Source organism: Crocuta crocuta, unplaced genomic scaffold (assembly GCF_008692635.1).
Source record: "Crocuta crocuta isolate KB4526 unplaced genomic scaffold, BGI_CrCroc_1.0 scaffold138, whole genome shotgun sequence".
NCBI lineage: Eukaryota > Metazoa > Chordata > Mammalia > Carnivora > Hyaenidae > Crocuta > Crocuta crocuta.
The window spans coordinates 4,952,004-4,977,244 of NW_027532585.1; the positions used below are offsets into that span (position 1 = coordinate 4,952,004).

Genomic DNA, 25,241 nt, shown 5'->3' on the forward strand with positions numbered 1-25,241 from the left:
CCTTTTAAAATGGAAAGTCTGGAGTCCTGGGAACCCCCTCGGCCCCAGGAAAACTGGGACGGCTGGTCACACCTGTGGACATACAATCTTACCTGAACCTTCTAGGGGATTGCAGTCGCTTCCTGCCATGGCTTCCCGCCTCCTTCCTGGCCCCGCGCCCCAGCCCCCCACGCTGCGGGGGAAAAGCCCTCGCCTCATTTCCCTGCCGAAAGCCCAGGAAGAGTCAGCCTCCCCAGCCAGGCTCGGAGGCCCTGTGTGATCTGGCCCCTTACCTCCACCACCCCTCCCCCCAGGAGCATTGAAATGACTCCAAGCTCCTGCTGCTAGGTCTTTGCTCAACCTGTGCCCTCTGCTGGGCATGCCCTTCCATCAGGGCCAGCTGTCCCCTCTGGGCCTCTGGGAAATGTCCCCCAGTCCCTAGAGGGAGCTGACGCATTTTTCCCGCCACCGCGTGGCACGGGGTATGTGTCCCTGTTACACTTACCGCTTACACAGACCACAAGTGACTCGCTCCCGGCACGCATTCAGGAAACGATGCTATGGAGCCCAAGCTTCTGACTCGTGGCCATGGATCCTTCCACCACCCTGCACAGACTGTAAGCTCTCCGGGGTCAAGGCCTGTGTGACCCCCAACCTACGGGCCCAAGTGAAGAAGGAGCCCTCGGCAAGGTGCTGTTAGCCCTGTGCACCAACCAAGAAGTAGGAGTAGAACGGACTCACACAGACATGTCTCGTGTGTGTGTTAGTGTCCATAGGCCACTGGTTTTCATTTGACAAGGAAAACCTAGCCGCACAGCTCTGGGCTCCACAGAGAAAGCTGGAGCTCCCCCTGGTGGCTCCAGAGAGTTAGTGCTACCAGCCTGCTCCTGTGGGTGGGAAATGAGAGAAACCCTGGTGGGTTTCATTCCTGTGAGTTTCCTTCCAGGACTTCAAGACAACGCCCCAAGGACCAAGAACAATCAGGGAAAGTAAATCATGGCAGTGGAGAATCCAGGCCCCCGGGGAGCTCTGCCAAATCTTCATCTTTGAAGAGGGAGAGAAATGATACCGGTAGAATTTGACAATGACTGAGTGGAAAGTTTTCCTCGTGTGGAAAGCCTTCAAACACCCAAAGATATCACTCCTGTCAAATTATAAAAGCCAGGTACCCACAGCTCAGGGACTGTGCTCTACCCCAAGCAGAGGGTTGGCCGGGCAGAAGCTGTCCCCTGGAGGAGACGCCCCAAGGCTGGGTGGCTCGCCCCCAGGTCTCTGTCCCGTGTGTCCGCTAGGATGCTCCAAAGGCCCCAGGCGGGGGTTTCTCCCTCTGTGTTAAAGACTTTCACCCTTTTATTTCTGTTAAGTTTATTTAGTTTGATAGAAGGAGAGACCACAAGTGGGGGAAGGACAGAGAGAGGGGGAGAAAGAGAGAATCCCAAGAAGGGTCCATGCTGTTAGCATAGAGCCCCATGCGGGGCTTGAACTCATGAATCATGAGATCATGACCTGAGCTGAAATCGAGAGTCAGACATTTAACCAACTAAGCCACCCAGGTGCTCTGGGACTTCACCCTTTCAAACAAAGATCTTGTGGGAGGGGTAATATTCTAAGCCCCATCAACCCTATGCTGGTCTGTGTGGTATGAATGCCGTCATTTGGGGCTGACCTGGTTTTGATGGGGATGGTGAGGAAGGAGCAGACTCAACTCCTGGGGCAGGAGCGGCGTGGGGCCAGGGGCCCAGAGCAGCAAGCCCTGCAGGGGAGAAGGGGTACAGGAGGAGGCAGAGAGCGCTGCAAAGACCAGCCCCCTCTACCTGTACTTCTGCCCTGCAGGCTTCGTAATTGGTCTAAAGTTTATTTTTGGAGGCTTAAGTTGACCTGCTGTTTCTCAAAATTTAATCACTCAAGTAATAATAATAGTTATTATCATGGTAACTAACATTTAATGAGTTCTTATTACATACCAAGGACTGTCCAGATGCTTTGCAGGTGTTATATTACTTGTGAAGTATTATTTTATATTGTGTATAATTTATTTGATCCTCATTACAGTCCTGTAATGCAGGAACTATTATTATTTCCATCTTAGAAATGAGATTTTTTTTTGCCAAATAATACTATGTTATTACTGTAAAAATATTTTCCTTTGAATTTCATCCTCTTACTAAATAAATACATTTTTAAAGAAACCTGATTTTCCTACTATAAATGGAAAACTGCATTACCTGTCTTAAGTAAGAGCAAACTATTTTTAAAATCTATTGAAGTCACTGTTTGCCCAGGTCTCACCCAAAATCATCTTCTGTACCAGCAGCAGACAGCCAGGCGTGTCTGGAGAAATACTATCTTCGAAGTGGAAGGGACCCCTCCAGTAAGGGGAATGGAAGGGAACCCTCTGGGGTTGAAGAAAGTCCCTTTGCACGTTTGGATTTGAGAGCGAACTGTGCTTCATAGGGACCTGCATTAAGAATGTTTGAATTTAATTGCTTTCTTTACCCAGCTTCTAAGATGGATGCTTAGCTCATTAATCATGTTTTTCTTCCTTTTTATTTAAAAGAATGTAAGTTATTAAGGCTATAAATTTCTCTACTGTGCCAGCTGTATCCCATATATTTTGATTTAAATATTTTCTTTATTGTTCACTTCTAATTATTTTCTTAATTCTGATCATCATTTCTTCTTTGACCAAAGGGTTATTTAAAAGTATGCTGCTTCATTCCAAACATGTGGATTTAAAAAATAATTACCTTTTTACTGTTGATTTCCAGTTTACAAAGTATGATCAGAGAACATGAGTTGTATGTTTTCAATCCTTCAACATTCATTAGGACACGATTTAGGGCCCAATATATAGTCATTCGTGTTAATGTTTTGTTTGCTCACCTGTGTGCCTTTTCCCACTCTTTTATTTCCCAGCTTTCTATATCCTCAAGGTTTTTTGTTTGCTTGTTTGTTTGGGGGGGTTTTTGGTGATTTTTAAAAACCAAATAGTTGGATTAAAAAAACCTGAAAATCTTGGGGCGCCTGGGTGGCTTAGTCGGTTAAGCGTCCGACTTTCGCTTAGGTCATGATCTCGCGGTTCGTGGGTTCGAGCCCCGCGTCGGGCTCTGTGCTGACTGCCAGCTCAGAGCCTGGAGCCTGTTTCAGTCTGTGACTCCCTCTCTCTCTGACCCTCCCCTGCTCATGCTGTCTCTCTCTCTCTCCTAGAAATAAATAAAAAACATTAAAACAACAACAACAACAACAACAACAAAAAACCCTGAAAATCTTTATCTTTTACCAGGAACATTTAGTTCCTTTACTTTTATTGTAATTGTTGCTAAGTTAGAATTAGTGCCTATATCTCATCTCTTGATTTCTATTTTTTCCCTTTTTTAAATTGCCTTTTTTCTTTTTTTTTTTTTCTTTTTTTGAGAGAGAGAGAGAGAGCAAGCGCATGCACATGTGCATGGGAGGGGTACAGGAAGAGGGAGAGAGAGAATCTAAAACAGGCTCCACACCCAGCACAGAGCCGGATGAGGGGTTTGATCCCACAATGCTGGGATCATGATCTGAACTGAAATCAAAAGTCAGACACTCAACCGATGGAGCCACCCATGTACCCCTCTTGTTGCCTCTTGGATTTTTTTTTTCTTACTGCATCTTTGCCCTCTGTTAGGTTGGGAGTCACATACTTTGTTTCCATCAGTTTAGTGGTTATCCTAGAAATCACAATATGCCCACTGAATTTTATCAAAATCTAAAAGATAACAAATACGTTTACCTTCCCTCCATATAACACAGGAATATTAAAGGAATTTAATTTCATTCCCCCTCTCCTGATTTGCATTCTATTCCTGTGATGTCCTAGTTCTATTTGTATTTAACTCCACAAGATGTTATTGTTTTTTTAAAAGTTTATTTATTTTGAGATATATATATAGAGAGAGAGAGAGTGAGAGAGGGGCAGAGAGAGAGAGAAGGAGAAAGAGAATTCTAAGCAGGCTCCATGCTATCAGCACAGATCCTGATGGGTGGCCCAATCTCAAGAACTATGAGATCGTGACCTGAGCCAAAATCAAGAATCAGACGCTCAACCGACTGAGCCATCCAGATGCCCCAATCACTGTTGTTTTATATAGGCAATGCTTGTTTACATTTCTACGCATTTGATTCCTCCTTACGTCTTAGATCTTCAAACCAGAATCATTTCCCTACTGTCTGAAATTCATCCTGTAGAGCTTTCTTTTACTGAGTTTTGCCAGTGGCAAATTCTAGTGGTTTTTTGCGGTTGTTGGTTTGAGAATGTCTACTTTTCACCTTGCTCTTGAAATATATTTTCAGTGGGCACAGAATTCTAGGTGGACAGTTATTTTTCTCTTAGCACATTAAATACATCATTCTATTCCTAACCATTTTAAAATTTATTTATTTATTTTGAGAGGGAGAGAGAGAAAGAGTGAGGGAAGGGCAGAGGAAGAAGGAGAGTGTATCCCAAGCAGGCTCCATGCTTAGCGTGGAGTCCAATGCGGGCCTCAATCTCATGACCCTAGGATCACGACCTGAGCCAAAATCTAAGCGCCCGACGCTCAGCTGACTGAGCACCCCAGTGGCCCATGTTTTCATTCTATTCTTTCAACTCCCATTCTTACTAATAAGAAGTCAATTGTATTGAAAGCCTCCTCTTTTCTTTCTGATCGCATTTAAAAATCTTTTTGGGGTGCCTGGGTGGCTTAGTCGGTTGAGCGTCCGACTTTCACTTAGGTCATGATCTCGCGGTTCGTGGGTTCGAGCCCCGCGTCGGGCTCTGTGCTGACTGCCAGCTCGGAGCCTGGAGCCTGTTTCAGTCTGTGACTTCCTCTCTCTCTGACCCTCCCCTGTTCACGCTGTCTCTCTCTCTCTCTCTCCTAGAAATTAAAAAAAAACAAAAACAAAAAAACTTAAAAAAAAAAATCTTCCCTTTGTCTTTGGTCTGCAGCAGTTTCACCATGATGTGTCAAGGCATGTATTTCTTTTCATTTCTCTTGCTCTGGATTTATTGGGCTTTTTGAATTCAGGGGCGTGAAGCTTTTCATCAGTTCTGGAAGATTCTCAGTCCTTGTCTCTTATATTATCTTTCTTTTCCTTATAAGAGCTTCACACTCTATAATTTCGGTCTCGTAACTTCCTTTTATATTTCCCAATTCTTGTCCCTCGAAGGATAATCTTCTAGGACCTGTATTCTGGACACATGGCCTCTTCTGATCTAATTACTGATTCTCTTATCCAGGAGGGATTAGCTTTAATTATGATAATTTTCAGTTCTAGACATTCTCTTCGGTTCTTTTTCAAATCTGTTTGGGTTTTCCTTATAATTGTTTGTTTCTTTCACAGATTCCCAAGCTTGTCTTTTAGTAAAGATAATTGGTTTATAGTCTATGACTGTTAATTCCAGAAAAGGAGGGACCACTCCTCCGCTCCTTTGATCAGAGGCATCTTTACACCGTGAAGAGGAAGAGAAAACGGGCACCCACAGCACACGCCCAATCGTGCTGATCTCCTTCCAGGGACAACCCTGAAAACGGGGTCATTACCTAGTGCAAATTCACTGGCATCCGGCAAGTCCAGGTTAGGGCTGGGATCCTGGATTGTTTGTGTCTTGTGTCTGCCCTATTCTCCCCCATGTCCCTCTGACCTGGAGATAGGAGGGGCATGGTTTCAATCCCGGGTAGAGGGGTACTCTGGAGATTTTCTAGGCACCCAGGAGCCTCTTGAGATAGGACAGTGAGGAGGAGAGCAGCAGCACAATCCATGTGACAGAAGAAAAAACATCACCATGGGCTTTCCATGCTGAGTGGTTGCGGACCCGGAGCCGGGTTGGGGTCGCTCCTTTCACGTGCTTAGATGACTGATGTCTGTGGATGTCCGTGGCCTCACATCATGCGTGTAAAATTCATCAGCATGGTGCCCGAGACATCAACATGTTCAACAAGTATTTACAACCATCATTATTACTGTGGTTGCTGTTAGTATTACATTCCCAGGAAATGCTGAGCTGTTGAGTCAACACGTCCAGTGTTGCCAACGGGGGTCTTTTCAAAAGGACAAGGTCACCTGAGCAGGCAGAACTTGCATCTTCTGTCCAACTAATAAGCTTAGAGGGGTGCCTGGGATGCGGGAGAGGTGGAGGGGCACTGGGGTAGGAGTGAAGCCTGTTTGCTGAGGGGGAGATGGACAGGCAGGGGGGAGGGGAGGGGCCCAGGGAAGGGAAGGTGAGCCAAGGGAATGTCCTTGGGGGATGGGGTGGTAGAAGGAGAGGGTGAATAGGAGGTGCCAACATTTTCTCCTCAATTTTGTTACATCTTGGGGCAAACGGGGGCCGAGAGGGCCCTATGATGACAGCCTGAATTGGGTAAAATTTAAGGATAAGGAATTACTAATTAGTAATAAGGTAGAATACTTAAGTGTATGAAATGAATAATATGTAGCTAAAAAATAATGATATAGCATTAGGCATTTGAGACATGTGGACTCCAAGCAATTAACCTCTATTCTTCTCCTGAATCGTGGTTGTGCTAATTGGCTCCTTTCCTCTGACGGGGCGATATTAACCTTTCTATTTTTCTCTAAAGGAGCAGGTACGTGGCGTGGGTGTGCTGCTCTGGTTTGGAGGAAAGGTATTTTTCCCTGAATAATAACCCATTTGCAATTTTTCTCCCAAATTGTTGCATTAAAAAGGTTCTGTCAGATTTTTCTGATAACACTCCCCAGAGATGGAGAAGATGATTTAAACACATACCCTTGTGTGGCCAGCTGATTCAAGCAACACGCCCTTGTTGAAAGCTACACACGTGACGCCCTGTCCTGGGTGCTGGGGACACAGCACAAGCCAGACAGCCTCCTGCTCTCACAGAGCTTGTGACTTAGTGAGGGAAGAATCCCAAAGGCAAATAAATGACCACGTGGGCATCTTTACAGTCTTGGAGCTAGGAAGTCAAAGAAATCTGTCTAAAGAGAATGTCAGGAAAGGAGGAGGTGCCTTTTAATGCAGGGTGGTTGAAGTCCTCTCTGAGGAGGCAGCATTTGAACTGAGACGTGATTGAAGGGAGGTAAAGAGGCTCGTAGTTATTTAGAGGATCAGTATTCTAGGCAATGGGAACAGCAAGTGCAAAGGCCCTGGGGCTGGCATGTACTTGGAGTGTGAGACCCAGCAAGCTTGCCAGTGTGGCCTGGGCAGAGTGAGAACGGGAAGAGGAGGAAGACATGAGGTCGGAAAGGTCATGAGGGTCGATGCGGGGCCTCGAGGGCCATGGTAAGGACCTTGGGTTGGTTGCCAGTGAAGGCATGGGCAGGGTGTGAGCAGAGTCTGAGGAGGAAGGCTTACCCCAGCTACCGCGGGCAGAAGAGGCTGGAGGAACAAAGGCAATGGGCATGGGGGTGTAGTGGCAAATGGAATCAAGACATTAAGAGGGACATCTGGGCATAAAAGGTCCAGTGACCTTGACCTGGTGAAATAGAGCCTCCTGAGATACAAAGTGTGGACAGAGGCCCTGCCCTGCCCACCTAGAAAAGTATTAGGCACTTCAGAAACCCAGTCTGGTGGAGAGCAGTCACATCCCATTCACTCTGTGATGTGTTACTAGTCAATATCACGAATGGCACACATTTAAAAATGGACCTGGCAGGTCCACACCCAGGACTTTACCCAGAGAGGCAGCCAGACAAATGCACAGTACGTAATTCGTGTGCAAGGTGCTTCTTAGCAGGAAAACTGTGAACAACCTTATTTTCATCAGCAGCGGAGTATTTAATTAAGCGGTGGTACTTTCAGGCTTTAAAATAGTATCCTCAAGCTGTTAGTAGTTTTTTTGTTTTGTTTTGTTTTACAAATCATACAATACAGAAGAGAAAAAGTGAAAGGTAAAATCTTACCCATCTTTTGTTTTCCCAGTCGTATTTCCCAAGAGGGTTTCTTGAGTATTCTTCAAGGAATACTTTCTTCTGGGTCCCTGAGTGGCTCAGTCAGTTAAGCATCTGACTTAAACCCAGGTCATGATCTTGTAGTTCGTGGGTTCGAGCCCCATGTCGAGCCTCCTTCAGATTCTGTGTCTCCTCTCTCCCTCTGCCCCTCCCCTGCTCATGCTCTGTCTGACTGTGTCTCTCTCAAAACTAAATACACATTTAAAAAAATCTAAAAAAAAGAAACATTTCCTTCTCACATACAGGTATATCCACATATATTCTTTACATATATAAATGTATAAAGATTCTTTTTAGGTAAGAATAGCATAATTCTATAAATATCATTTTGCAATGTAATATCATCTCATTATATGATGTATCTTTGACATTTATCCACATCAGTACATTAGATTAAGTACTGGATGGATATGGATAGACCAAACTTGACTCAATCAGTCTGCTATTAATGGATATTTTCCTATATACATACATATATATACACACACACACATTTGTGTTACTCGAGGGTATATTCCCACAAGTATACTTTTTACAATTTAAAACATTAAGAATGACGATGCGTCCTACGTTTCTTGTGCCCACAATGTATTATGGAGAGAAAAACACCAGGCAGCAAAATAGTATGTATGGGTTGCGTGGTCCTATTGATGTAAATTTGTGTATATCTCTGTGTGTATATATTTGTGGCATCTGGAGGGATGCTCGCTAAAATGCTAAAAGGAGTTATTGATCACAACCTAGTGATTGCAGGTGTTTTTTCTCTTTAGTGTTTTTCATGCTTATTATTATTATTATTATTCAGAATTTGAATATATCTTTGGAGGGAAAAGCAAGCTATTTTATATTTAGAGAAGAGTTAACTTGGAGCTGGTTCATGCATTACACTTGAAATATTTTGCGCTTGGATCTGTGCTTTTCTTACTGGGTTCCCTCGAGAGTTAAACTGTACCTTTTTCCTCCTCCAGTTGCGAACTCACCAGCAGCGCGAATTGTGGACCTGAGCGCAGTTCACTGGCGGCACCACAAGAGGGCAGTGTTTGCAGGACATTTTGCGCAGGGCCGCCTCCCGCTGCTCGCCGGGGTCTAGAATTTTGCAGGATGTCATCTCTGCGCGGCCAGAGCAGAGATGAGATGTATGCTCTGTGGCTACCAGTTTGAGCCATGACACATATTCGTCCGTCAACAGGGTTGCGCGCAGGTGGCACTAGGGAGGGATCTGCCTGCAGCCCCGCCCTCTCCGAGCTGCCCCCACAGCCTTCCTACCTGCCCTCCCACCCATCTGTTCTGGGCCCAGCCTGCTTCTGCCTCCAGGGCTGACCTGAGCCAGAGGGAATGGGATATCCGCGCCCCCTCCCCCCCCCAACACCTGCACCCTGCGATGCTGATTTGGAGCTCCAGCACCGGCTGGACCACCCAGCCACTAGGTCCGTTGAGTCTTAATTCTCCATACTAGGGAGCTGCATGGTCTTCTCTTCCCTCCTTCTGCTTTCTTTCATCTTCTTAATTTTTTTTTTTTGAAAAAGCAGTGCATATTCATGACACAAATTCAAAGACTACAAAAGGAGAAGCAATCTGATGAAAAGCAGGCCTTCCCTCCTGTCCCAGCTTCCCAGTTTTCTTCCCTAAGGCAGTAAAGCTAAGAGGTTTTAGCCACAGTCTCTTCCCAGAGAATCTGGGTGCCTGTGCGAGTACAGATGGTCAGGTGGGGGTTCAAAATCACCTTGGCTCCCGGTTTGCTTGTACTAGGCACGGAACCCTTCCACATCGTTCCCAGAGCACCTGCCCAGGTACTTTCTTCACTGGCTTCGGAGCATCCTGTCGTGTGGATGCACCGTGCCTGATTCAGCCATCCCTCCTGGGGGACGCGTGCGCCCTTTCCAGTCTCTTGATGTCGGGAGTGGAGGCCAGGGACTATGTTGCAGGCCCAGCTTTAAACTCAGGTGTAAAATCTACGTGCACTAAGTTGTCAGCAGTGGAACTACAGGTCAGAGGGTGCAGGTATGTTGAGCTTTCATACTCGTTGCACATTGCTCTCCAAAGACGCTTTGAACCACTCTACATGCATATAATCCCGGTATGAGTGTCCTGTGTTGGTTTGACAGGTTACTGGTTCTCGATCTTGACCGAGGCCAGAATTACCTGGGGAGACTTCTAAATATGCCAATTCCTAGGCCATATCCCATATCCCAGGCTGATTAAACCAGAATGTGACAGTTTGGGGTGGGGGGGGCTGGCATTGGTACTTGAAACATTTCCCCACGAGATTCTAATGGGCAGACAGGGATGAAAGACGCTATGATCCATGGGAAACATCTCATGGATTTAAATGTATATTTCTTTAATTATGAAAGGAGGATGAACACTTTTCAGTGAGAATATTTTTCTTGAATTGCAGACCCTTTTGAGACGCCAAACAAAATCACTGGATCTTCTACTGAGAAAAAAAAGGACATGCATGTTGGTCTCAATTTAAGGGGCCACAGACACTTTGAAGCTCCTCCTCAGGCCTCCCGGGCCCCTGGGCCTCACGTTAAGGACAGGCCAGGACATAGTTCCTCCCAGACTCTTCCGCTGTGCCCCGGGCCTCGGGTGCTCTCCCCGGAGCCCCAGCCAAACCTAACCCCTCCGCCCCCTCCCCCACCCACTGAGATCTGCAAGGAGCCTCTGCTCCAAAACCCTACTTGTGTCCCTGCGGAATAACCCAGGTGGGCCTTCCCTGATGAGATGAGCTGCGGGGGCTCCCAGCGATCCACAGCGGGTAGTGTCTGCGCCCAGAGAGCTCACGATCGGCAGAGGATTCTGCTGCTGTGAACAGGAGCTGTGGGGACGGGGGTGACATGGTGCTGTGGAGTACAGTCAACTCAGCTGGGAGCACAGACTGAGGAGAAGGGTGGCCGGGGCCTCCCTGGGGACAGGTCCTGAGCCGGAGCTGGCAGGGAGAGGGTGGGGAGGGGCCAAGGGTGTAATGGGAGCTTGTCACCTGCTGAAGAGCTAAGAGCCTGGAAGGTGTGGACGCACAGGGAGTTGCCAGTAGTTTGGGAGCCAGGGTTTAGGGGAGAAGTGAGTCGGGAGATAGGGAAGGCAGGGCAGATGGGTTTCGGAGCAGGGATGTGCTGTCAGAACATTCGCTCTGTGGGGGGCCAGGCGGGCAGAAGGGAAGGATTCTGGGGTGTTAGAGCAGCAGAGCTCAGCAGGGGAGGGGAGGGTTGGGTCACATGCACCTGGCTTAGGCTGGAGGGTGGTTGGGGCCATAGCCAGGGAGGGATGACGGTGCTTAGTGGGCAGGTTTGGTTTGCACGTGCATGTGTGTGCACGAGTGTGCGCAGGGGGGAGGAGAGGGTGGGAGAGCAGAATATGGGTGGACAGCAGAGCACTGACAGGAGGGGAAGGAGTTGGCCGGCTCACTCAGGGAAATCAAGCCCCAGAGCCGTCTCAGAGACCACACGTGAGGGTTTTCAGTTCAGTTCCTCTGGAACTTGGCATCCAGAATCTCCCACTCGCCAGTGCTCCTGATTATGAGTAACAGAAAGTCATCTCCAGTCCATGTAAGCAAAGGAGGCCTTGTCCTTAGGACCCAGAGACTCCATGATGCCCACAGGGTCCCTGCAGCAGGGCCCAGCGCCAACAGGACTGGGGTTCCCTGGGCTCCCCTCTCTGGCCTCCCTGGGAGCCGCTCCTTCCCCCTCACCCTTTACAGGCTTGTGCTCAGCAGCTTGGGGCTCTACTGACTGGCCCACGTTAGTGTGACAGCTTCAGTCCCACCCAGAGAGAGTCCACCTGTATTGATGTCTGCTTATCTCATTTCAACTCAAAGATCTCCGGGAAGGAGCGCATTGGCCCAGCTCGATCAGGGACTCTCACTCCTCAGCCAATCAGCTGGGACATTAGGCACCAGGCCTCATTTCCAGGACATGGTGACACCCAGGGCAACTGTGTGGAGGGAGATCATTCTTGCTAAACAGGTGCTGGGCAGACAGCCCCCCCCCCCCCACTCCAGGTATCAAACCTGACTCCCCAAACATAACCGTTAGACGTCCATCCATTCATTCACCCACTCATTCATCTTACGAACCTTTCTTGAGCAGCTACAGAGTGTGGGCCCCTCTCTAAGTTCTGCGCTCATGGAAGTGAACAAGACAGATGACGTTATGGCTGTAATGAAGCCTATGCTCTGGTAGGAAGAAGAAGGCAATAAATCAACAACTCCACAAGAAAGATATCAGGGCATGATGTTCTGGAGAGCGAGGAAATAGGGCGATGTGCCATAGAAACCCGTCAGAGACCCTACACTGCCTCTGACAAGGAGCCAACCGGGTAAAGATCGGTGACAAGCAGTGGAAACAGAGGACAGGGACCTGAGCGAGTCTGGGAATAAGTCAGGAGTGTTTAAGACCCACAGGAAGGTCACCAGAGACCTGGCACGCAGCCACCGGAAGGTTCTTTCCTTTCAACTCAATTTTTTGAATATATAGCGTGTACAAGTGTTACAAAACTAAAAACACATACAGGGACAGACAGTGAAAAACTGAGTCCTCGCCCTTGTGCTGCTTCGGGTAGCTCCTATTAGTTACTGTAATAAGCACTCCTGACTCTCAGTGACGTGATGTTCTACAGCCATGGCCCATGACATAGTCAGGGGCTCCTGGCTGGCACCCTTCCTCCCCAGGGCCCCATTCTGAGCAGTGATCAGAGATTCATGCCCTTTCATTATAGGGCTCCACCATTGCCAGAGGGCTTCACCTCCAGCTTTACGAGAGTGCTGGGAGCAGAGGGGCCTGGCTTCTCGGAGACAGGCACCACTTGTCGTCCCATGGGCCCCGAGTTACTGCAAGGGAAGCTGGGAAGTGGACCTTCCCTGTGTGCGGAGGGAGAGGAAATGGACCGGCGAGCACGTGGCCAGTCTCCGCCCCACTCCGCCGCCTGGTTTCCCAAGAGGTCACACCACTGTAGCCCAGTCCTCTGCGTCCCAGAGAGATCTCATGGACACAGAAGCAAAGACATACCTACACGTACTGTAACCTTAGAAACCACAAATCCACTTATGCCATACACATGATGCCTTGCTTTATTTTCACTTAAGATTATATTGTGGACACTGGAGGTTTTAATGTGAGGAACGATGTGCTCCGATTTCTATTGTAAAAGAGCATCCTGGCAGGTGGGAGAGAATGGGGTGGGGTGGGGCCGGAGGCTGGTCAGGAGGCGGTTGCGGGTGTCACCGTGGACATCATTGACGCCCGTGATGCTTCTGGTGCAGACGTCAGTGACGCTACCCCCTCCGTGCAGCCACCAGCCCGAGTGCTGTATGATTTCGCCCGTTGTTTTGTTTTTGTTTGTTTTGATAGTTGACAACGTATGTGTGAGCCTTATCGGAATATGTTGAGTTTTGGTTGTTTTTTCTTGGCTTGATTTTACTTCTCTGTAGTTCGTTCCTTCACATTGCTATACGATCTAACGTTGGGTGACTATACATAATTCATTTATCCATTCTCCAGTCCAACGGTGACTTGTTTTTTGTTTTTGTTTTTTTTTTTCTGAATTTGAGCTGTCAACAGCAGTGCTATCACCCTTCCCGTATCTCCACAGCTTTTTAGAGACTGCTTGCTTCGTCATGGTTGACTCAGTCACTACCCTCTTTGCGAGTTGTGCAGAAAGGCACCTAGCACTCACCCTTATCGTCACCAACCCTGAGGATCATCACATTTCTAAATGTTTGCCAGTCTGCAGTTGCATCTTTTCGTGACCTCCATGTGCATTTCCCTGGTCCCAGCATAGAACCCGAGTGTCTCTATAAACATCTCTTTGCCCTTTGGGTGGCCTCCTCTGTGAAGTGCCTGGTCAGTTTTTCTCCATTTAAAAAAAATGCTTATTAATTTTGAGAGAGAGAGAGAGGTAGAGAGCAAGCAGGGGAGAGGCAGAGAGAGAGGAAACAGAATCCCGAGCAGACTCCACGCTGCCAGCATAGAACCCCACGTGGGGCTCGAACTCACAAACCATGAGATCATGACCTAAGCTGAAACCAAGAGTTGGAAGCTTAACTGACTGAGCCACCCAAGCGCCCCTTTATTTTTTTAATGAACTGTCTCTTTAAAATTGATATGTGGGCATTTAATGCATTGTGGATACCAGTCCTTTGTCAGTTACGGATGTAATGAACATCTCCTGATCTGAGGGCTTCCTTTTCCCTCTTTATGATGTGTCTTTTTTTTTTTTTAATGTTTTATTTATTTCTAGGAGAGAGAGAGAGACAGCGTGAGCCGGGGAGGGTCAGAGAGAGAGGGAGTCACAGACTGAAACAGGTTCCAGGCTCTGAGCTGGCAGTCAGCACAGAGCCCGACGCGGGGCTCGAACCCACGAACTGCGAGATCATGCCCTAAGCAAAAGTCGGACGCTTAACCGACTAAGCCACCCAGGCACCCCTTTATGATGTGTCGTTTGATGACTGCTGTGTTCTAATTTCATCATAGTAGGGTATTAACACTCTTTTATGCTTTGCATGGTTTGAGCCTTGTTTTAAGAAATCCTTACTGTACTGAGCTGGAATTGATGACCGGACACAAGGAGCTCAGGTTCCTAGGCAGGTGCAGCTCAGTGGCTAAGGGGCTCCCGGAGAGGCATATCCCCTGGGGCCCTCGGGTGGCTGACAGCTGCGAGACTGATTTAAAACCGGAGGAGGTGAAAGAGGGAGATGGGAGAGAGGCTGAGTGCTTTGAATTTGATCCTTTTAGCAACAATTAATTACCACGATGGGCTGAGGAAGGGACTTTCTGAGAACAAGGTGTAGATGCAGGAAAGCCTGTCTGCTTGGCTTCACCTTGGACCCAGTCACCTGATTCTTGCTGTCCCCTCTGTCATTTATGGAGACATGTCATAGCGATGAGCACCTTCTCCCGGGGAAGCGTAAACCACCGAGAGGCGGGAGAGCATCTGGGCATGTGTGTGTGAGGTTGTGCAGGGCTGACTTAGTGGCATTTATAATAATAATAATTGATGGGGACGCTGAGGCCCTGATTGGGTGACGAGAGAGTGAGCCACAGGGCGGCCTGGAGCAGGAGTTTTTAATGGGGAGTCAGAAAAAATGTATGGCCCTTATTTTCACTAACCTCTAGATCAAATTCAGCATTTGCTTCGATCGTGAATGTAGGCAGGACATCTAACCGTGCGAGCGAGACCTGCGACCTGTACCTCAGGGACACTGCAGAGAGTTTCATGTCATGTTCCTATTTTCGTAGATATCTTGAAATATCTACTTCAAGATTATAGTTGTTATAAGCTTCTACTAGATCTTTGATATTTAATGTCTTAAAAGAAGCACATATATTAATATATCACATTGTTTAGAATATTTTGGAGCTCAGTCAGGTTGAGCGTCAGACTTCGGCTCAGGTCACGATCTCGCAGTTTGTGAGTTCGAGCCCCACGCCGGGCTCTGTGCTGTCAGCCTGTCAGCACAAAGCCCGCTTCTGATCCTCTGTCCCCCTCTCTCTGCCCCTCCCCCGTGTGTGCTTTCTCAAACATAAATAAATAATTTTTTAAAAGTATTTTGATCATCATATTGGTAAATAACTGGGTTCCCTTGTAATCCCGTGTGACTGATTTTATGAATTTGAGAGCACGATTCTGAGGAAGGAGTCCTAGGTTTCCCCAGGTGACCAAAGGGTCCCCGAGACACGGGAGGCTAAGAATGGGGACCGTGGAGTGAGGACCCTGCCTCCCGGGGAGGCCACTAAGCCTTGTGTTCTCAGTCACGTGCGGTGTGTGCAGAGGCTGGAAGAGAGGAGTGGGTGATGGTGGCCTGCAGATGGGCACGGAAGTCATGTTTCCCTGGTGGCCCTGTACTTCGCAGGCCCTGGACACACGCAGATGACACGGGTCCCTACCCTTTGTGTGAGAACGAGTTGGCGCCGAAGCAGCGTGTGCTGGTCACTGGCCTTCTGTCATGAATGGCGAGCCTCCTCTCAGTAGACTCTAAGCCCCTCCAGGGTGGGCTGGCACCGTCCACGTCCTCTGGCCGTTGCAGTCCCCTAAGTGGGTGCATGTGGATAGGGGAGGGGAGCTGTGAGAACACGGTGCTCAAAGCCCTTCTGAATCTGTCCCTGTCCCCATCTCTCTTTGCTGTGTCTTCTTCCCTGGCCACCCGACTCCCCATCCACATCGGGCTCTGTGCCGATCCCCACACATACTCTGCACTATCCAGCTTCTAGAACTTTCTCACACTTCTCGCTGCTCCATCAGGATAGATTAAGTAAAGTTTTGGGCACCGACAACCTTCTGATTCTGTCATGCGCTAGATGCAACTCTGCTCCAGATTGTCTTCGTTTGGAAACAGAGGCTGACAGGGCAGCCGCTACCTAGAAACTTCCGGGTCTCCTGGCAAGGCAGGCAAGAACATGGCACCTTGGCACCAAGTGTCACTGTTGCAGGATTCTCACGCAGAGAGTCGTGACACCAAGGCTTTTCTTTCTAGGAAGCAACTTTATTCGTGTTGGCACCTCTCAGTTGGGTTCGTACCCAAAGAACTGAGCAGCCCACATCACATGACATAGTTTTTTTATGCATTTTCTATTTCTTTGTCTCCCATATATGGTAACACATAAACATGCAGTCTGATTAAGTTGTCTCAGTTTACAAGGCCATGGGGAATGTAGGCACCTAGGCGCATATCTAGGTGACCTTGAAGTCTTCTCTCCTCTTTTTTTCTCTCTCCTTAGGGAGGGGCTCCTACCACATCACTTCTCCTCACAACTCATTGGGCAGAAAGTCACATGCCCGCACTTGAGTTCAGTGGAGAAGGCACATGATTCTCTCTGAGGGAGGGGCCGTGGCCCTGAGGCACCCACCCTCCCCCCCATCCCTTCCATGTTGGGGACATTCTGTCCCTCTCTCTGTATTCACCTGGGACCCCACCTTGCCTGGTTCTCTGTGGGAGTTTGTCTTTCCCATCTTCATATTCTTTTTTAAAAGATTAAAAACATTTTAAGTTTATTTATTTTTGAGAGAGAGAGAGAGCACAAGTGAGGGAGGGGACAGAGAAAAAGAAAGGGAGGGAGAGAATCCTAAGCAGGCTCCATGCTGTCAGCACAGAGCCTGATGTCGGGCTTGAACTCATGATCCGTGAGATTATGACCTGAGCTGAAATCAAGAGTCAGATGCTTAACTGACTGAGCCCCCCAGGCACCCTCCTGGCCTCATATTCTCATGTTTGCCTTGGTCACCCAGATGTGCTTCCCATCTAAACTGCGCTGGACCTTCAGCGTTGGCAAATCGGTTACTGCCGCTGTGGGTAAGCTCCCCAGACATTCATCCATGGCCTGGTGATTTGCGATGTTGCAAAGAGAAGCCACAGCTGCTCAAGGCCCTGGGAGGGCTTTGAAACCTGTGCCAGGAGTGATGGTTATTGGCTTGAGAATTTTAAGAAGGATATTTTGTTGCTTGTCTCGTAAGGAGCGAACTGACTTACATTAGCATTCAATGCCCCTGTGACCCGAGATGGACACTTCCACCCCGGATGGATGAAGCCAGGCTTGGGTTACAGGGATTATGGGCCAGACAGGAGGATCCCTTGTTCCTGGGTCGACAGGACCACAAAAAGCTTCAGTCAGAGGGCAGCCCCTTTTGACTGGTTTTTTGAGGGCGCTGGGTCTGCTTTGAAGAACAGACTCCTCTGCACCATCTAAGGTCAGCTGTTAGAGCGCCACCTTGAGATTTCACTGTGACTAGTCAATGCCCAGTTACCCTTCTGTGAATTAACTGCATTGCACAAGATTAAGGGGGCTTGTGGGAGGAAGACAACAAGCCCAACAGTGAATCAGCAAAATCAGGTGCATATTGAAAGGCTATATTGTTTGGAAGTGTCAAGTACCCTTCTTGGGTCTAGCGTTGAGGCATGCCCGTCCGCTTTCCAACCTGCTGTGGTCTGTCAGGACATGACCAGGGATGTGCTAGAGCTGGCCTGTGGCAGATCCCGAGCGCCGAACATCAAATTCTCAGGAATTTTGTGACTCAGTTGCCAGACATGGCCACTGCTGAAAATTAAAAGAGGATATAACAGTGGAATAAATTACATTAAAACTAAAGGTAATGACAAAAACAGTCCTTTCTAATCGTTTTACTATTATCACTGTGCCAGAAGGTTATTTACATTATTACGTTTATTGTATCCATACAATGGAAATGGGACTTAATGGTTGAGTGTCTCTTCCCAACTCCACACTGGGTGACATCACGTTGGTGGGCTAAAGATCAGCTACGGTGGGAGTGTTTTTTAAAAAAACTTTTTTTGTGTTTCATTTATTTCTGAGAGAGAGAGAGAGACAGCATGAGCAGGGGAGGGTCAGAGAGAAAGGGAGACACAGAATCTGAAACAGGCTCCAGGCTCTGAGCTGGCAGTCAGCACAGAGCCGGTCGTGGGGCTCGAACCGACGAACTGAGATTATGACCTGAGCTGAAGTTGGACACTTAACTGACTGAGCCACCCAGGCGCCCCTCGTGGTGGGAGCGTTTATACCACAGGAATGGGCAGACACTGCATGCATCAGCTACGAGAGCGATGGTGGTTAAACGTTTACCAGCACACTTGTGAGTAGGCACCCTGCAAGCACAGTGGGTGTGAGGGTGGAGGGATTGGATGGGGAAGGAAGAAAGAGGAAGGTGCAGGCGCTCGCAGTGTGTCTCTGTCCTCCCGAGGAGTCCCCGTCATGTCCGCGAAATGGAGGGTTTGGAAAAGAAAGACAAGGATGATCCTAAAATCCATTGTTTTAAATTATTTCCTTGATGACTATTTAGATTCTTTTGGTCACTTAACCAGCCTGGCAAACTATTCCTGAGCTGCCCGTGGAACATTCCTAGGAGGGTGTAAGTGGCAGAGACCGCGCGCAGGCCCAGATGTGGGGAGAGCGGGGAGCGCCCGCCCAGTGGCACACAGCAAATATTTAGCCAGCACGTACAGGGAGTGCGTCTGCGAGACGGGCTGGCGCCTCCCACCATTGGGTGTCCGGGTACAGTTCACAGGGGTGCGCACAGCCACAGTCCACCTGGAGGCTTTCCTGGCTCCCGCTTACCCTTTACGTTGCCTCTTTGGTTCTTTGGAAGTAAATCAAATTAAAAGCAAACTTGAACTGAGTCCAAGCTGTCCATATCTCCCATTCTTGACCCCAGTCCAGGTACCTACTACAGTCATTAAGCAATTTATATGAGGCGCTGTGGTCCTCCATTTGTCCTACTCACATCACACTTTTAAAGGTCTCAGGAATATGTATACATATGTATGTATATATATTCATTCCTATATGGACATATATTCCTAATGTTTATAATTCTAACTAATAAGATTACATTAAGTTCCATGTTGTATCAGTTTGCAGTTTTAAGCATCCTCTGGAGATAACAGTCTAAAAAAATGAAGCTGATGCATTTTTAATTGCCTTTCAGCCCTGATGCTTGGTGGCATCCATTGATCAATGGCTTTAAGTGCTCCAGACAATGGATGAGTTTCTGCTAGAGTAATAAATTCATTGCTCAGCGTGACCATCGCAGTTGAATTTTTATTTTGTGTGACCTCCTTGGCAAAGCGGTGGTCTCGAAAGCGAGGCTTTGTTAAAAGAGAAAAGGGTTTTCTGAATTCCAAAGCTGCGCTCTAAGTAGGAAGTGTCAGTACCACTGACTTTGATCATGGAGTTTTGCCATAAGCCATAAAAATAGAAAAACTTTAGCCTACAGGGAAGCGAAGCTGCCAGCAGACGGGAAGGCGCGGGGGGAAAGCACTCCGCCCTGCCCGGGAGAGAGCTGAAGGTGGCCGGTCGGCAGCATGAAGATGTGACCGAGAGAGGAAGCCGTCACAGGAGCCCAGATGCTGGGGGAGAGGGGTGGGGCCTCCGGGGAGAGAGGAGCCGCAGTAGGTGAGCCTGAGGTGGTGCTCCCAGGTGTGGACCTGAGTCCTACAGGGGCCACCGGGGTTCACGGTGTCTCCTGAGGGGCACAGAGGTGCCTAACAGATGACGGGGGGAGGGGGAGGGTGGCAGACAAAGACCAGAGCGGTGATGGGCTGCGGACGGGCACTTGGGCACCGGGAGCAAAGGCACGGGCCCAGCTTAGCAGCAGAGGATGCAGGGGAGCACCCCAAGGCGAGGTGGGTCACTCAGTTCAGCAGAGCAGAGGTGAGTGGGGTGAGACACTTAGCAGGAGGCCAGAGAGGCACCCAAGGACAGCAGGTGCCCCCGAAGCCCTTCCCCCAGCCACCCCAGGGCCACGTTCCTTTCTTTATGGCCATCAGCTGCCCCAGTCGAGTCCAGGGTGAGGTCAACTCACGTGAGGCTGTGGCGCAGCGCCTGGCTTTGTTCTGGGCCTGGTGCAGGGTATGGCTTCAGGCCCTGGGAGCCCTCGCAGACCAGGGGAGGGCTTAGCCACGCTGAGGAGCTTCTGCCACACGATGCCACAGACAGAGAGGCCACAGGGTCAGGCCACGCCGTTCTGTCACTGAGTCTTGAAATCTCCCCATTACCTCTGAACCCCCGGTGTCTCCACGTGCACCAGCTGCTGGACTCAGCTGTCCCCTCAGCATGCAGATCAAGTGGCTGAGCAGCCGCTCAGGGCCCGAGGGACGGCAGGGCTCACCCCAGTGCCCCTGAGGACCCCTGGAGCGATGGTGGTGGGAGGGAAGGGACATCCTTCTGTCACCTCACATGAGGCACTCTGCAAGTGTGTCACCAGGCCGTTGGGAGGAGCATGCTTGTCCTGAAGGTTTGGGGAAGGGGTGGACTAATACAGAACAGGCAGGAAACAACTTCATGGCCAACATTAGATTTCCCATTTCTGGAAGACACATTGGCTGATTCCAGCTATAAAGACTCCCTCTGGGAGTCCGATGAGGAGGAGTTCAAATCCCAGGTCCCCCACCCTTGCTGGCTTTGTGCCCCTATGTGATCTGTGCACACTGCCTCCCTTCCTGGTGCTCAGTCACTCATCTATAGAATGGGCTCATAATGCCTCTTTGCAGGTTCGAGAATTATGGAGAAACTATGGGAAGGACTCACACGTTCATGGTCAGAATGAGTGCACTATAGACGGCAACAATTGCTGTTACCGGCTTCTGGCTCAGCCCCTTGGTCAGGGGGGACCTGTGCCAGGCTTTCTAGAGGACACGACTGAAGTCAGGCCACAGATGGGAGGGAGCAGAGGACGCCGGGGTCCCCCCCAAACAGTGGAGTGCTTGGGAGGTTGTGTCGAGTGGGAGGACCTGGAGGCATCAGTGCTGGGAAGCCGGCCGAGGGGCTACGGTGACCGGATACATTCACAGAAGGAGGTTGGAACGGCAGGCCGGCAGCGGGACGTGCACGCACCGCGAGGCTCCGGCACAGGCGCAAGCGGGGCGGGGGGGCACGGGGCCTGGAGGCCAGGGAGCTCAAGGCCAGAATGGCCTGCCAGATGGAATCAGTCCAGCGGCCACATGCATGAGGCTGGGGCCGCGGTAGATGGTGGACCCCCAGTTTCCTGGTGACATGCACTGGGGGCACCCGGAAGACCTCTTCCCCACAGCTGCTCTCCTGCTAAGAAGGATAGCTGGGCCACCAGCTCCTGCTTCAAAGGCAAGTCCCCGCAGGGCCATGTCTCTGGAGAGACTCAAGGGCACCATTAGTCTCTCTCTCCCAGGAATTCTCGGACTGTGACAAGAGCCCCTTAAAGCACAATCGCTGAGCCTCACCCAGGGTTTCTGGTTCAGCAGCTCTGTGATGGGGCCCAAGAATTTGCATTTCTAGTAAGTTCCCAAATGGTATTTATGCCGCTGGTCTGGGGATCGCATTTTGAGAGCCACTCACCTAGGTCTTGGGCCAGTATCTTCTGGGATCCTCATAGCATAGCTCTGTGGTGAATATTACCCTCCTTAGCACATAGCTAATGATGCTCAAGGTCAGAGAGGGTAAGTGATGTCACTCAGCTGAATAGTGGGAGAGGCACAATTTGCATTAGGTCTGCCAGCACCTAGTGCTCTGCTCCTTCACCATGATAATGACTGTCATCATCATCATCACCATCATCACCACCACATCTGTCACCATCATCACCACCACCACCATCATCATCACAATCATCATTATCACCATCATCATCATTATCATTATACTTTAAACTCTCCAGGGTGGCCTGTCTTTGCCCTTGTCCAGGGCCAGGACCCAGCTGGACCTTAATAATTATTAGCCAAGTGGGGGGCACCTGGGTGGCTTAGTTGGTTAAGCGTCCGACTTTCGCTTAGGTCATGATCTCGCGGTTCGTGGGTTCGAGCCCCGCGTCGGGCTCTGTGCTGACTGCCAGCTCAGAGCCTGGAGCCTGTTTCAGTCTGTGACTCCCTCTCTCTCTGACCCTCCCCGGCTCACGCTGTCTCTCTCTCTCTCCTAGAAATAAATAAAACATTAAAATTTAAAAAAAAAATAATTATTAGCCAAGTGGAATCCCTTCCCAGAGCCAGTCAGTGAGAAAGACTTTCTCAGACTGCAATTGGCAACGGTCAGCTGAGACGCCCCCTGACGCTGTCCCAGGTTGGCCAGAGCCTAAGGAGGTGGGTAAGCAATTGGTTGGTTTGTTTACTTATTTATTACAAGGAGGGGCAGGGCAGTCATGGGTGAAGGTGAGGTTAAGAGGTGACAGAAGGAAGCAGATCAGCACCCTGGCCGTGCTGCCCTTTGCTCTCTCTCGAGACCCAGCGGGATCAGGAAAGGCAGCTCTCGCTCACCAGGCTGGCTCTGACCCCGGCGCCGTTCCTGGGCTCCCACACTCTGCCCGTCTCCTGGGGTGGTGCAGCCTGGCCGTCCCAACCTGGACAGAGGTTTCTGGGAAGTCAAACACTGCTCGCTGTTTGTGTGCGGGGTGTGCTTTTGTAGCACCTGAATGACCTCAGTCAGGGGCCCCGCGAGGGGAGGGAAAGTCTTGGGTCCCAGGGACCTGGTGCTGCCTTGCTGGGGACCTCTGGCTGCTCGCGGAGGGAGAAGAACAGGAAGAAGCGGGGCACAGTAGGGGTGGCTCATCGCTCATGGAGTTGACAGAAGCTTCTGGAGATGCAAGTGTTTGGGGGCCTTGGCCACCCACTCTCTGAATCTAGCCTGGGGTCCCCACCGCCTCCGGCTCCCTCCTAGTCAGCTTGGGCTGCTGAAACACAGCCACCGCAGCCTGGGGCCTTCAGCAACTGACATCTAGTTTCCACTGTTCTGGAGGCTGGAAGTCCAAGATCCGGTTGCCGGGGGACAGGGAGCACGGGGAGGAAGCAAGCTCTCTTTGGTCTCTGTGCAAGGGCCCTGACCCCAGAGGAGGACTCCACCCCTGTGATCTATTGCTTCCCCAAGGCCCCACTGGCTAGTACCACCCCAGCAGGGGTGAAGCCTTCCAGGAGGAGAAGACAAGCATTCAGTCCGTAGCAGGCCCACTTCTGCCCTTCTGCCTTCTAGCCTCCATGTAAATTCTCTGTGTCTCAGTTCCCACGCCTGCAAAGGAGCGGAAACAAACGTTCCCCAAACATGCCTGCTTGCAGACGAAGCACCGAGTCTGGGCCCGACAAGCGGTTTGTTCTCCATAATTGCTGGTCTGCGTATTCCGCCAGCAGAGTGGGCCTGTGGCCCCCTGGTCCCGTCGCCTGGCCCCTGGGGCAGGTGGGGTAGACTCGAGGGCCTCTGCTTAAATGTAGGGGCCTGGACTGTCCCGGACCCTCCCCTCTCCTCCTGTATGGGCTCGTCCACCCACTGCCTCCTCAGTACCCCCTCCCGTCCCCCCATGCCGATGGTCCCCAGAGACACCTGTCTGGACACCTCCACTTGGACATCTGGGAGACCGCGTGAGCCAGCTTGTCCCGGGTGGAACCACCATCGCCCTCACCGCCCCCCTGCTCCGTCCTGGCACTGCCCTCTCGCACAGTATCCATCCCCAAGGTCATGGAGTGTCACGATCCTGGCAGATGTGAAACACGGGGGATACAGGGGGTGGTTGGGTGTGGCTGTGGCTGGCAGCGCGCGGCCCAGGAGCAGGTTGGTATCAGTGCGGCTCAAGGGGACGATCATGTCCTCCAGACCTCCCTCCTCTGCTTCGGTCCCCAAACCTCAGGCACCACTTCCTTCACCATTGTCCCCTCCCAGAGGCACCCTCTTGACCTGGGGCCTGGACCCCGTGTGGCAAGTTCCCTCGACCTGGAGAGAAACCTCCAACCACTGCAGGGAGAAACTGCCGGCCTGCCTCTCCAGCTCCTTGCTTTTCTCTGAAAACCATGCAGGCAGCCTGGGGTTCCCTGTGATGGGATTTTGCAATTACGATCCCTTCCCTTTGGATTTATTCATTCCGGAAACATCCTCCCAAGGCCCCTCTGTCCAGGCCCAGGAAGTGAGTCAGACCTGGGCTCTGCCCTGAACTCTTGCACAGCTTAAAGCCCTTTTTATTTTCTCTCAGTTCCCATTTCAGCTCCTGGAGGAGGCTAGCTCTCACCAGGCTTGACACTGACGTCACTGGGGGGCTCACCCCTAGGTTTCTGTTTTGGCCTGTGTCCCACGTGGCTATCGGGGCTTCCGTCCTGCCCTCGGCACTGCCGGGCCTCCCCCCTGCCGCTGGGAGCTGAGAGCGAGCTGGTGGGGAGGGGGAGGGCTTCCTAGTTTTATTCTCCCCCATGAATGTGCTCCATGAACGTGATTCTGCTGAGAGTCAGTCTGTGGGGCTGCCAGGGGCTCTGGGGACAGGGGTCAAAATCAGTGGCCTTGAACTGTAGAAATGGGACATGTCTAGATTGTCCCCAGCCTGGACACCCTCTGTCTATCCCTACATACACATAGCGGTGCTGTCTCTGCCCACACCCCCATCGCTGGGAGCTGCAGCTCCCTGTGTTTGCAAACCAAGGCCCCTCGAACACACACACACACACACACACACACACACACACACACACACACACCGGGGCCCACGCCCCAGCCCACACAGCATCCATGGCAAAGAGACAGAGCTCTCTCCTTTAAAAATAAAAACCTCCCCCCAGAGAGATTTGTGAGGAACCTGAGAAGACTTTTAGGTGGTTGAGGGTCTATGCTTTAGGCAAATTCGGGGAAGTTTGCCCTGAGAAGTGCACCTAGCTCTTAAGAACCAAGGGCTGCTGGGTGGGGTGGGGGCGTCTGGGGCACAGGGAGGAGGAGAGAGCAGAGATGCTGGTGACGATCAGTCAGCCCAGGGGGCCTTTAGGAAAACTGGGCTCTCTGATATTTTAGCCGTGACTCCTGGGGTGGGCTGTGTTGGGGTCTGGAGTCTCTCTCTGCTACCTGCTTTCTCAAAGGTGGCTTCAGTCACCGTCTCAGCCTCCCCCT

At 50.3% G+C, this 25,241-nt stretch overlaps 1 long non-coding RNA gene across 1 annotated transcript; it reads right to left on the reverse strand.

Annotated features, from left to right (window-relative positions):
• Nucleotides 1–17,742: 17,742 nt before the first annotated feature.
• Nucleotides 17,743–21,913, reverse strand: LOC144244294 (uncharacterized). The gene is made up of 2 exons (XR_013338897.1): nucleotides 21,735–21,913; nucleotides 17,743–17,945 (listed from the first exon to the last, which is right to left on the reverse strand). It is a non-coding gene; the product is annotated as an uncharacterized LOC144244294 (long non-coding RNA).
• Nucleotides 21,914–25,241: the final 3,328 nt, after the last annotated feature.